The sequence below is a fragment of the Mustelus asterias genome, chromosome 1, assembly GCF_964213995.1.
Source record: "Mustelus asterias chromosome 1, sMusAst1.hap1.1, whole genome shotgun sequence".
In the NCBI taxonomy this organism is placed as follows: domain Eukaryota; kingdom Metazoa; phylum Chordata; class Chondrichthyes; order Carcharhiniformes; family Triakidae; genus Mustelus; species Mustelus asterias.
This window is the reverse complement of record NC_135801.1, coordinates 146,451,803-146,465,730: the sequence shown is the minus strand read 5'-3', so window position 1 is coordinate 146,465,730 and position 13,928 is coordinate 146,451,803. Positions and strand designations below refer to the sequence as shown.

Sequence of the window (13,928 nt, the reverse complement as noted above, 5' to 3'; positions counted from 1 at the left end):
CATGGAAAAATTACTCCATGAACAAGTGGCATTTCTTACTTTTAACTGATCCAGCTCTCGGACAATCATGGAACCTGGTAATAGAAAGGGTGGCATTTGGTCCATCATGTATGTGTCAGCTCTGTGAACAAGTTATCTAATTAGTTACATCCCTTCTTCTTCCTCTGCAGTCTTGCAATTGTCACTACTTCAAATATTTAACCAATTTTTTGAAAGTTACGACAGAATTTGCTTTTACCATTCTTTCATGTTAATACATTCCAAATTTGTTGTATAAAATAAAAATCTCACCTCATCACTGGCATTTCCGCCAATTACCTGAAAACTGCAGTAGCAAGAAATTTGTTGAGTTAGACAAAATACACTCCAATTTTAGAACATTTAAAGTCATTAAAACTGTTTGTAGATGACCCTCTAATAGCAACAACCAAATGTTTCAAGAATTATTTGGGTTTTTAACTTGGAAGATCACTTTTTATTTGTCCACAGCAACATAAAAGTTAATAATTTTCTGAAAGCATATCAGAAATCTATGGTCACTGCAACTATTGAAGAAAACTCATGGAAACTGGAACTTGCTAAACGCATTCGCAAATGTAAACAACATTTCACAGAGTCACAGGTTCACGTGAATTATTTGGTAGGAAACTTTGAATTGAGTTGCCAATTTTCCAAAACACCTCTATGACACATCAACCAATAGAGCATGAAAAAGAAAGTTCATGCTGGCAAATAATCCAAACATTAGACAAAATGAAGTACCAAAACTTGCATAATTAACAAAGAACAAAGAAAATTACAGCGCAGGAACAGGCCCTTTGGCCCTCCAAGCCTGCACCGACCATGCTGCCTGACTTAACTAAAACCCCTACCCTTCTGGGGACCATATCCCTCCATTCCCATCCTATTCATGTATTTGTCAAGACGCCCCTTAAAAGTCACTACTGTATCCGCTTCCACTACCTCTCCCGGCAACGAGTTCCAGGCACCCACTACACTCTGCGTAAAAAATCTGCCTCGTACATCTCCTTTAAACCTTATCCCTCGCACCTTGAACCTATGCCCCCTAGTAATTGACTGTTCCACCCGAGGAAAAAGCTTCTGACTATCCACTCTGTCCATGCCTCTCATAATCTTGTAGACTTCTATCAGGTCTCCCCTCAACCTCCGTTGCTCCAGTGAGAACAAATCAAGTTTCTCCAACCTCTCCTCACAGCTAATGCCCTCCATACCGGGCAACATCCTGGTAAATCTTTTCTGTATCCTCTCCAAAGCTTCCACATCCTTCTGGTAGTGTGGCGACCAGAATTGAACACTATATTCCAAGTGCAGCCTAAACTAAGTTTCTATAAAGCTGCAACATGACTTGCCAATTTTTAAACTCAATACCCTGGTCGATGAAGGTAAGCATGCCCGATGCTTTCTTGACTACCTTCTCCACCTGCATTATCACTTTCAGTGACCTGTGTACCTGTACACCCAGATCCCTTTGCCTATCAATCCTCTTAAGGGTTCTGCCATTTACTGTATATTTCCTGTCTGTATTAGACCTTCCAGAATGCATTACCTCACATTTGTCTGGATTAAACTCCATCTGGCATCTCTCCGCCCAAGTCTCCAACTGATCTATATCCTGCTGTGTCCTCTGATGGTCCTCATCACGGTCCGCAAATCCAACAACCGTGTGTCGTCCGCAAACTTACTAATCAATCCAGTTACATTTTCCTCCAAATCATTTATATATATTACAAACAGCAAAAGTCCTAGCATTGATCCCTCAGGAACACCATTTGTCACAGCCCTCCATTCAGAAACGCACCCTTCCACTGCTTTGACCGAGCCAGTTTTGTATCCACCTTGCCAGCTCACCCCTGATCCCATGCGACTTCACCTTCTGCACCAGTCTGCCATGAGGGACCTAGTCAAAGGCCTTACAACTAGCATTCTAACATTTATTCTCATGTCAATATATCACATGGAAATTAACTTCCAGATAATATTAAACTTAGTTACCAAGTAAAAGTAATTCCCCACAAACAAGTGGAAAATTCCATCTCCTTCCCATGGGGAACATAGAACAGTACAGCACAGGAACAGGCCCTTTGGCCCACCAAGCCTGCTCTGATACACGGTTTCTATCCTTCTGTTCACCTCACCTTGAACATTGCTAATGTGCTTACTTCCACCACCTCCACTGGCAATGCATTCCAGACACCCACCACCCACTGTGTGAAAAACCTTCCCCGCATGTCTCCCCTGAACCTACCACCTCTCACCTTAAACCTGTACCCTCTTATAGTCGACCTTTACACCCTGGGAAATGTGATGAGAATGAAGTGATGAGAAACAAAGCCCAAGTTTACAGGATGCAGAAGTGATATAAAATTCAAAATTAAATCTGCCTGGTGTGATTTGAACTCAGATTCAACTATGTTCAGAGGACTACTATTCAGGCTACCTGAAGTAATGTTATTTGCTGAGTTGTCTGATTTATGAAAAACTGTCACATCAGACCAGCCTCACTGAATGGCAGAGTAGACCTGATGGGCCGATTGGCCAGCTTAGAATCATAGAAACCGTACAGTGCACTAAGAGGCCATTGGGCCCATCGAGTCTGCACCGACCACAATCCCACCCAGGCCCTACCCCCATATCCCTACATATTTACCCACTAATCCCTCTAACCTATGCATCCCAGGACACTAAGGGCAATTTTTTTTTAGCATGGCCAATCAACCTAACCCGCACAGCTTTGGACTGTGGGAGGAAACCGGAGCACCCGGAGGAAACCCACGCAGACACGAGGAGAATGTGCAAACTCCACACAGACAGTGACCCAAGCCAGGAATCGAACCCAGGACCCTGGAGCTGTGAAGCAGCAGTGCTAACCACTGTGCTACCGTGCCGCCGTGCTTCTGCTCTTACTTCCAACGGTCTTATGAAACTGCACAGTTCTGGATGTCAAAAATACAAAAACAATAGTTCCCTCCAAGTCATGTGCCTCATATTTGTAAATATGTCACTGTTCCTTCACTGTCACCAGAATCCTGGAGCTTCCTCCCAAACAGCAGTGCACCCACACCACATGAATTCAAAAGTTGAAGAGATGGCTCACCAGCAGCTTCTCAAAATCACCTAGGGATGGACATAAACGCTGGCCTTGCCAACAACACCAAAAGTCCATGAGTAAATAAAACAACAATTCAGCTATTGAAAGGAAATAGAAAAGAGCAAACAGAATGATCAGTGGGATTGGAGTATGAGGAATGATGATGTAAACTATGCATGTTTGAGCCAAGAAGTGTTTGTTAGAATATTAAATTCACTGTCGAATCAGATACAAAAAGCAAAATAGAGGGAAGAAAGAATGATTGGACTCGGAGAAAAAGATGAGGGACAGGAAGAGAAAGTAAAAACATTTTTGAAAACCTCTAACAATGATTAAAATTTGCAATAATAGAACTGTACATTCATAGAAGTTAATTTTCAATACCACAGAGGTTGCCTGGCAGTAATTAACACGCAGCACGCCGTTAGAAGTTTACTTAGCCCAAATTTGACAGCAAAGTCCTTGCAAAGTCCCTTAGCAAGATACTATTATAGCACAGTTTCTGGGGAAGGAGGGCGTCTTGGACAGGAACTTCCTTATTTCCATGTTTGATCGCATGTGATATCACTGAAAACTGTTCTCTGACTGAATCTTCAATAATTATGAGCGCTCTCAGCCTCACTGTTATTTTTACAGCAAAGTCTGGTCGAATGTGCAGAACTGTAAATTTTGGAACAAAGCCATAAGTGGTCACATGCTCAAATCATTTTTTTTTGTAAGAACTTCTATTATAGTCATAGAGGTTTACAGCATGGAAACAGGCCCTTTGGCCCAACTTGTCTATATCGCTCTTTTTTTTAAACCCTCAAGATAGTCCCAATTGCCCGCATTTGGCCCATATCTAATTATACTCATCTTACCCATGTAACTGTCTAAATGCTTTTTAAAAGACAAAATTGTACCTGCCTCTACTGCTACCTTTGGCAGCTTCTTCCAGACACTCACCACCGTGTGCGTGAAAAAATTGCCGCTCTGGACCCTTGTGTAGCTTTCCCCTCTCACCTTAAACCTATGCCCTCTAGTTTTAGACTCTCCTACCTTTGGGAAAAGATATTGACTATCTAGCTGATCTGTGCCCCTCATTATTTTATAGACCTCTATAAGATCACCCCTCAGCCTTCTATGCTTCAGAGAAAAAAGTACCAGTCTATCCAGCCTCTCCTTATAACTCAAACCATCAAGTCCCGGCAGCATCCTAATAAATCTTTTCTGCACTCCTTCTAGTTTAATATTATCCTTTCTATAATAGGGTGACCAGAATTGTCCACAGTATTCCAAGTGTGGCCTTACCAATGTCTTGTACAAGTTCAACAAGACGTCCCAACTCCAGTATTCAATGTTCTGCCCAATGAAACCAAGCATGCTGAATGCCTTCTTCACCACTCTGTCCACCTGTGACTCCACTTGCAAGGAGTTATAAACCTGTACCCCTAGATGTCTTTGTTCTGTAACTCTCCCCAATGCCTGACCATTAACTGAATAAGTCCTGCCCTGATTCAATCTACCAAAATGCATCATCTCGCATTTATCTAAATTAAATTCCATCTGCCATTCGTCAGCCCACTGGCCCAATTGATCAAAATCCCGTTGCAATCCAAGATAACCATCTTCACTGTCCACTATGCCATCAATCTTGGTGTCATCTGCATAGATTGAGGAAGAACTTACTAAGAAGCATGTTGGAAGGGTGTGCAAAGAGTAGCTTTTTTGGAACAACTATTGTTAGTTCCAAATTGCTCTGCTGAGACATGCCATGGATCAGGAGCTTCTTTTAAAAATTGTTGCACAAAATAAAAACTATTGGGAGTAGTCAATGTACTGAATTTATGCATCAATAGTTAGAAAATAAAATAGATCAACTATGAATCAGCACTTTTTGACTTTTATTTTACATTACTTTGTCAGTAAAGTCATCTTTAAAGCAAACTTTAACTTCAGATGTACAAAATAAAAACTGTTGGTTGTTGCTCTTTGTGATTAAAAAGCCTGCTGATAGCAAATTCAGAATAATTTATCACCTCAACTACATTAGAACCAATAGTGATCATAACCATAAACCTGTCCCTTGAATCAAAGGCATTATCTAAAACTATGGGGCAGCTGTAACGCTCAAATAGGTTTACTTCAAGCGTGGTGATTTTGTTAAAATAATTATTCACAACTGTTAAGTGCAGCCGTAAAAACATGGTCCTTCCTTCTAATTAGTCTTAATTGGTTTCGGACTATTTTTTCATATTAATGCAACCCAACTGGACTGAGTTGAGAGACGTAAATGAGATGTTAAAGAGATACATGTGGATCCACCACCAGAGGGCGGAGACCCCTGGGATATGTTATGGTCACTGCAATCAGAAAGCCACTGATCCTTGCTAAACATGCAGTGCAATAGCTATTAAAAGATGGACATCAAAATGGGCTGGCAGCAATCAAGTTTGTTGAGGGGGTCACAGATGAGGAGCGGCGAGAGGAAAAAACGTCAGGTGTTTGGCACAAAGATTGGAAAGGCACAGCACATGTTTCAAAGCCAAGAATACTTTTAGTGCAGATAATTAGCACACATCAGAGGGTGGATCACGGTAGTCACAACACTGGCATGGCATGCACATGGTGGTTTGGAGTTTTAATATTACAGAAAGGAAACACACGCAAGCTGCTGAGGTGTGCAAAGTCAGTGCCAAGTGCAGCCTCAGGGGTGGAAATGTGACATGAATGCAGTGAAGGTTGGTTATCAGGGATTTATTGGGGTGTGATACTTGGATGAGAATCTGCTTGTCAGAAATGCAGTGGAGAGCTGGATTATCAGCAGTCGCACAACAAAGCGTTTACAGCAAAAATGGCTACAAAGGCCAGATGGAGAATTAAATTCTCACTAAAATGAGCAGAACGCACTCAGGGCTCAGAGTATTCTTGAAGAATACTTAAACTGAAAGTGCGTCACTTTACTCCATTATAGGTATGATTTATCATCACACTCCCATACGTCCTCCAAAAATGAATGGCTGATTATAAAATTTATGACAGGGAGCCATATTAGCACAGTCACTTCTGACCCAGTGTTCCAATCCCAAACTTCCATTGAGATTTGTGTGTGTCGGAGTGGCTGGTGGATGCACAGGCACAATGAGCCGAATGGCCTTCTCCTGCGTTGTACCAAACCTTGCTATGTAGCAATGCACAGAAATTTAGCTTCAGATTGTTGGGAATAAAGATATCATTTTGAGACACCACTAGATAGCTCCTCAAACACAGTTGTGTAACAATACCACACAAATTAGACCTATGTGAATGTTCACGTATCTAATATATTCTTAAATATTGTTCTTGATACCAACATGGACCACAATCTCTAGTTGTTTACCCTCCCTCCTCAGAATGTTCTACAGCCACTGGCACCAACATCTGCAGTTGCAGAATTGTCTGCCTGTTCTCCTAATGACTGAATCTCCCTGCATTCTTGTTTTTCTGATCTGCTTCCTTCCTGCTCTACATAGTTGAACCAGTCATGGTACTGTGGAACTTGCTCAGGCTGGACTCCCCAGAGATCTATCCCCTCACCAGTTTTCAGAATAGAATGATGGGAGGTGAGCGAGTTGCACTCCCATGCCAACTGGCCCTTCTTGAATCTGGTGGTCACCCACTCTCATAGAATCATAGAAGCCCTACAGTGCAGAAAGAGGCCATTTGGCCCATCGAGTCTGCACCGACCACAATCCCACTCCGGCCCTACCCCCTTATCACTACATATTTACCCGCTAATCCCTCTAACCTACGCATCTCAGGACACTAAGGGGCAATTTTAGCACAGCCAATCAACCTAACCCGCACATCTTTGGACTCCTCTATGTCTGCACTCTCTTCAGCGTGACCAGTTCTTGAAGCATACAATCCACATAACTCTCAGCTTCACGGATACACTGCAGTGATGGCTGTTGGTGCCCCAAGCTCTGAAACCTGGCACTCATGCTTCTCCAGCTGATCATGACACTTGCAGGACAGGCAGGAAAGTGCAGTTAAAGTCCCAAACTAATAAGCCAGAACTTTATTGAAGGGTGCAGCAAGCTTGAGGGGCCAAATGGCCTACTCATTCTCCTAGTTGTTCTGATTCTGTCACCTCCATTCCTCCCCCTGGCAACTGTTTGCAGCTCAACCAAAGCACCTTTATGTTAAACTTGGCCCCAAGGTTAACTCATGATCATGTATCCTTCCCAGTAATCTACCATTGGCTGCTTAGTCTGTAATATTGCTCCTTTCTGCCCTCACCTGCTGCTGAAATCCATACCAATGGTTTCCTTATCTTCATTTTAATGCTGTTCTGACTAGTCTCTCATTTTTCATTCTCCTGAACTTGAATTCACCCAAACATCTGCTGCTGACATCCAACTCGCACCAAATCCTTTTCATCCATCACCCTCCTTTTCATCAACTTATAGTGGCTTCTCATCCAGCAACACCCGAGTTTTAAAATCCTCACCCTGGTTTTTCAAATCTTTCTGTAGCCTTACCCCTCCCCATCTTCTCTGTAATTTCTTTAGTTCTACAACTCTCATAGATCTCTGTGCCACTTCAATTCTGGATTCTTGTGTACCCCTGATCTTAATGACTGCCCCATTGATGGCTTGCCAATGCGCTGAGCTCTGGAATTCCCTTCTTAAACTTCTTAAGTCTCTTCTTCCTCCTTTAAACCCACCTGACATGTTCTAATACCAATTTGGTTCACTACCAAATTTTGTCACATGACAAATCCTGTGAAATGACTTGGGGCATTTTATTATGCTAAAGATGCTGCATGAACGCAGTCTGGTCTTGTTATCGAGAAATTTGCAGAGATGAACAATCCAAATATCCCCCTCCCTAAAATCCATAATCCCTATATCAGACAAGGGTAATCATTAAAATAGTGTTGTGCTTACTCATTAATTTGAATCTGACACAGGAATTTGCTGAACTGCAATAGGATCAGTTTGGCAGCCAAAGCATTTGTAATGATCTCATCGTGACTTACTTGTTTATAACTTGCACTGAGAACACGCTGCGACACATAAATTCCTCTTGCAATCATTTTGATTTCACCATGCAAATTAGGAGGGTGCTCTGCCCCCTGCTACCAGCCTCCATGTTCAATTTCAGAACACTCTGAAGCGATGTGAACTGCTTGAATAATTGTGTTGGTTATTTGCTGTCATGGATGTAGTCGTTATTGGAGACATAGGTGGGATATGATCAAAATAGTTAAGATTACCGAAAAGGTCAACATGAAAATTGATAGTGTGGCTAAGGTGATGGGACTGATTGGAACTTCTGGACGCGGGCTGGTGGGGAGAAGTCATGCTTGGAACACAAAATAAATTTGGACACCTGAAAGTTAAAGGTGGGACTTGCCTGATATTCAACTCCTGCTGAGGTCAGGTTCAGTACTGTCATTGCTAACTGTACAAAGGATGCCATGGCTGAGACTCTGTTAGATCTCAGTATGACTAGAACATAGAACAGTACAGCACAGGAACAAGTCCTCTAGCCCACGGTGTTGTGCCTAACATGAAGCCAAATTAAACTAATCCCTTCGCCTGCCGTTGGTCCATATTTCTTTATTCCTGTGCTTATTTAAAAGCCCCTTAAACGGCCCTATCGTGTCTGTCTCCACCACCCCTGGCAGCACATTCCAGACACCTACCACTCTAAAAAAATTTGCCACTCACATTTCCTTGGAATGTTCCCCCTCTCATCTTAAGTGCATGCTCCCTTGTATTAGACATTTCAACTCTGGGAAAAAGATTCTGACTGTAAATCCTATCTATGCTTCTCATAATTTTATACACTTCTATCAGGTCTCCCCTTAGCCTCCACCATTCCAGAAAACAACCCTAGTTTGTCCAGCCTTTCCTTCTAGCTTATGCCTTCTAATCCAGGCAGCGTCCTGGTAAACCTGGCACCCTCTCCAAAGCCTCCACATCCTTCCTGTAATGCGGCAATCAGAATTGAATGCAATGCTCTGTGCAGCCGAACCAAAGTTTTCTAAAGCTGCAACAAGACATCCTGACCCTTGTACTCAATGCCCTGACCAAAAAAGGCATGTTTGCCATACACCTTCTTTACCACCCTATCTACTTGTGTAGTCACTTTCAAGGAGCTATGGACTTGAATCCCAAGATCCTTCTATACATCAATGCTGTTCAGGGTCCTGCCATTAACTGCACACTTACCCTTAATAGTTGATGTCCCAAAGTGCAGCACCTCATACTTGCCTAGATTAAACTCTATCTGCCATTTCTCCACCTACATCTGCACATGATCTATATTCCGCTGTTTCCGTTGACAACCTTCTACACTGTCCACAACTCCACCTATCTGTGTGTCATCTGCAAACTTACTAACCCATCCATCCAAGTATTCACCAAGTCATTTATATATTTATAACAAACAGCAGAGTTCCCAGTACGGATCGCTGTGGAATACCACTAGTCATGGACCTCTAACCAGAAAAACACCCTTCCACCACTACTCTGTCTTCTATGGGCAAGCCAATTCTGAATCCAAATGGCCAAGTCACCATGGATACCATGCATCTTAATCTTCTGGATGAGCTTACCATGAGGGACCTTGTCAAAAGCCTTACTAAAATCCATATGGACAACATCCATTGCTCTACCCTCCCTGTGTCACCTCCTCGAAAAAATCAAGTTAGTTAGTTACGATCTGCCCTGCACAAAGCCGTGCTGAATTTCCCTAATTAGGCCATGCTTTTCCAAATGTGCGTAAATTCTATCCCTGAGAACTTTCTTTAGTAGCTTTCCAACCACCGATGCGAGACTCATTGGTTTATAATTTCCTGGATTATCCCTTTTTCCTTTCTTGAACAGAGGAACAACATTAGCTGCTCGCTAGTCCTCCGAGACTTCTCCAGTAGTTAGCGAGGATACAAAGATCTTTGTCAGGCTCCCAGCAATCTCTTCGCTTGCCTCTCTCAATAACCTGCGGTAGATCCCATCAGGTCCGGGGGCCTTATCCACCTTAATGCTCTTCAAGAGACCCAACACCACTTCTTTCTTCATCTGAAAATTCCCTGGCATATTAGTATGCTCCACAATAATCTCACTATCCTCCATGTCCTTCCCCTTGGTGAATATTGTCACAAAGGGCCTTATTTTACCATTGCGTCGCGCCCGTCTTCGGGCGCAAAAACATGGTAAAGTCGGATGTGAGGCCATTAACGCGATCCACGCCCGTGTCCGCGCTGATGGCCACTTTACCGAAACCCGGGAATAGCCGTGATCTGCTTCGCCGAAACGGGCGCAACGGCGATTTAAATGTATTTGCATGTATTTCAATTGAATTAATGAACTGCCCGCCCAACTTTATCAGCATTTCCCCCTTTACTGCCGCATTTGCCGATCCAGAATCGCGCCGAAATGGACTCAGATCGTGTGTGTGTGTGTGTGTGTGTGTGTGTGTGTGTGGGGGGGGGGGGGGGGGGGGGGGGGGAGAGAGAGAGAGAGAGAGCGAGAGAGAGAGGAGGAAGAGAGAGAGAGCTTGCTCCCATATTCCACCCTTTGTAAATTTCAGGACATGCAAAACTCTGCTGCCCGGGTCCCAGCTGACTGAATATGGTGCAAGTTATCACCCCTGTGCTCGCTGATCGACACTGGCCCCAAGGTTAACCAATGCTTTGTTTTGAAAATTCTCAACCTTGTATTCAAATCCCTCTGTAACCTCATCTCTTGCCATCTCTGTAGTCTTCTCCAGCCCTACAATGCTCCAAAGCGTCTGTGCTCCTCTAATTCCAGCCTCATGATCATCTCAGATTTGAATCACTCCCCTAGTGATGTTTGGTCCTTCAGCTGGAAAAGTCCTGGATGATGGAATTCACTTCACAAACCACTCCACCTCTCATTCCTCCTTTAAGACACTTCTTAAAAGGAAGAACTTAAAATGAGATACATTCTTCCTTCCCTGTTGCTCCCTCCCTAACAGCACTGTGAGTGTATCTATACCACATGGACTTCAATGGTTCAAGCAGGCAGCTCACCATCACCTTCTCTAGGGCAATTAGGGATGGGCAATAAACTGCTGACCTAGCCAACAATTCCCACATCCCAAAAAGCTTCTTGAAACCTACATCTGCCCTGATATCTACTAATGTGACCTGTTGATAATGATTCCTTGAAACACCTCAGGATGTTTCACGATGTTAAAGATGCTATATAAGTACAAGTAGTCGTTATCATGCATATTATTCATCTACTTTGAAACGTTAAACACGGGAACATTTTTAATCTTAAATGAAAATATATATATACCAACAACAAAATGTGGTACCTTTGAGCAGTGTAGAAGCAGCACTGGGCCACTTCCTTAATTAAAGGCACAACGCATTTCAATTGGTGCAAACATACTTGAGTAAATTTTTTACAGCAGTATGCAATCAAACTAAAGTCCTGTTCCATCATTACACTATGTCAAGCCATCTGGTTTGAACAAGAGGTTTAAGGAACTAGATTAGAATTCAACAAGCGTGTTGCATTGGAGGCCCAGGTATCAATCTCCCAATTTCACCCACACCACAGTAGGAATGGGCAAGCATTCATCATTCATTTACATGCAAGAAGTTTTCCAAAATGATTCAGGAGTAGCCCACTACCTAGGCTGTGTAATTTATCCCAAACCTCCACACAAAGTAGGAAAACCAAATGAAGGAGAAAAGGGAGGGGAGGAGCCTCATATTCAAGACACCAAGTAGAAGGATCATTAAATCCTTGCATACATGCAGTAATCTGCTTTTGCTGCAGTGTTTACATTTAAAAACATCATCTTTTCTGTGGTAAAATCAATGCCGAATGAGGTATGAAATTCTTGTTCATCTTTGGACCAAATAAAACATTACATGAACAAAGGAGTCTGCAAATCAAAGTGGCATTCTATCAGCAAAACAGTTGAAAACAGAAGCTAAGATTGGAAAAAAAACAGCTCCATGCAGCCAGAGTTCCCGAATGATAGCTTTCCAAGATAGGGTTAAAATCTACCCTGCGCGAGTCACGGTGGATATACATGAGGAGCTATCTAACAATAGTCCATGTAAAGTGATTGCGTTGTGCCAATTGGTGTTGGCTCATTTGTCCACTGGTGTTTATACTTCAACATTCAAACACTATAGCACAAAAATAAAAGATTAACACGTAATTTACTTGCCAAAATTTCAGTTTTAGTTGGTGCAAATTGGCATAATAAAATGACAACACAACAGAATTAGTGAATAAAACCAAACATATTCTTACTTACAAGGCACATCAACCAATGGAAATGCTATTAACTCAAGTCTTAAATTGCTATAATACATTTAATTTTAAGGAATTTATCAGATTTAAAACTTGTGTCACACTGAAAACTTCAAAAAGAGTTTTCTCTATGTCTCGAGCACCCAGCTTACTACCATTTCTTACCTTTGATCACCCCACCCTTAAACTTTTACTTATTACATTATTTATCTTATCACTTTCACTTAACTCTTTCATTGTTGCTCAAGTGATGAATACTGACTGAACCTGTGTCTTATTCCCACTTGCCGTACTATGCAGAATCCTTCACATCTCCTTGCATCCAATAATTAGCAAGTCATTTGTGATTTAACTCCAGTGACGGAGCTCTGCACCCCAAAACAGTTGGAGAACACCACTGTGTTGCTTCCATGGGGAAAACCCAATGTCATTTCAGAGCATCCAGACACTTAGCTGACCAGCAATTAACCTTGCATGCAATCAGTGGAGCAGATATCCTGCCCCCGAGAGCTATGATCAGAGGCCAGCAGCCCCACCGCGAGTGGTGGCTACTGCTGGTAATGTTTTGAGGCCCAGCCCAGGGGATTGCCATTGGATCCCTGGACGCAGGTGAGTGGGGTGGAATGGGGTTGTGGGAAGCAGAATGCTAGAGTGCCAGGGTGCTAGAGGTAAGGAGGGATCCTACCCCACAAGGCTATAGACAAACCCAACAAGCTTCCCAGTTTGACCGTTGCAAGTCCCAAGTCCCTGAGCCCCTCCCCACCCCCAACTCCAGTGGGCTCCAGGACAATTGGTGTCAAGTCATTCATGAACCAAACTGACATCCCGTCACTACTGGGTAGGCTTCCAATGCCCATCCTGACTCAATTAGGGACAGTTTTCCCGACATTACGAATGAAATGCAGGTAGTCCCATTAAATTCTCCTGGCCCTGTCTCCCACCCCTTATTCCCACAATCATGCTTGCTCTAGTAGGTGATGGGCTCAATTAAATTCTATACATTGTGCTCCAGTCTAAGAAACTTAACGACCTAATTGGCTCCATTTTGTTTTATGCTTACTAACTGCAAACTTATAAATTCAAGCTTCATACCAATTAGTTATTATTTGTCAACATGAGAAAGGTTGAGGACTCTGTCCTCGTTGGAGTTTAGAAGGATGAGGGGGGATCTTATTGAAACTTACAGGATACAGCGAGGCCTGGGTAGAGTGGACATGGAGAGGATGTTTCCACTAATAGGAAAAACTAGAACCAGAGGGCAAAACCTCAGGCTAAAGGGACGATCCTTTAAAACAGAGATCAGGAAGAATTTCTTCAGCCAGAGAGAGGTGAATCTGTGGAATTCTTTGCTGCAGAAGGCGGTGGAGGCCAGGTCATTGCGTGTCTTTAAGACAGAGATAGATAGGTTCTTGATTAATAAGGGGATCAGGGGTTATGGGGAAAAGGCAGAAGAATGGGGATGAGGAAAATATCAGACATGATTGAATGGCAGAGCAGACTCGATGGGCCGAATGGCCTAATTCTGCTCTTATGTCTTATGGTCTTGTACC

The 13,928-nt window shown here is 42.8% G+C and overlaps 1 protein-coding gene across 18 annotated transcripts in view; it reads right to left on the bottom strand.

The window, feature by feature from the left end:
* Positions 1-13,928, bottom strand: part of nedd4l (NEDD4 like E3 ubiquitin protein ligase) — a 446,698-nt gene that overhangs the window by 107,796 nt on the left and 324,974 nt on the right. The gene's annotated exons all lie outside the window — the stretch shown is intronic.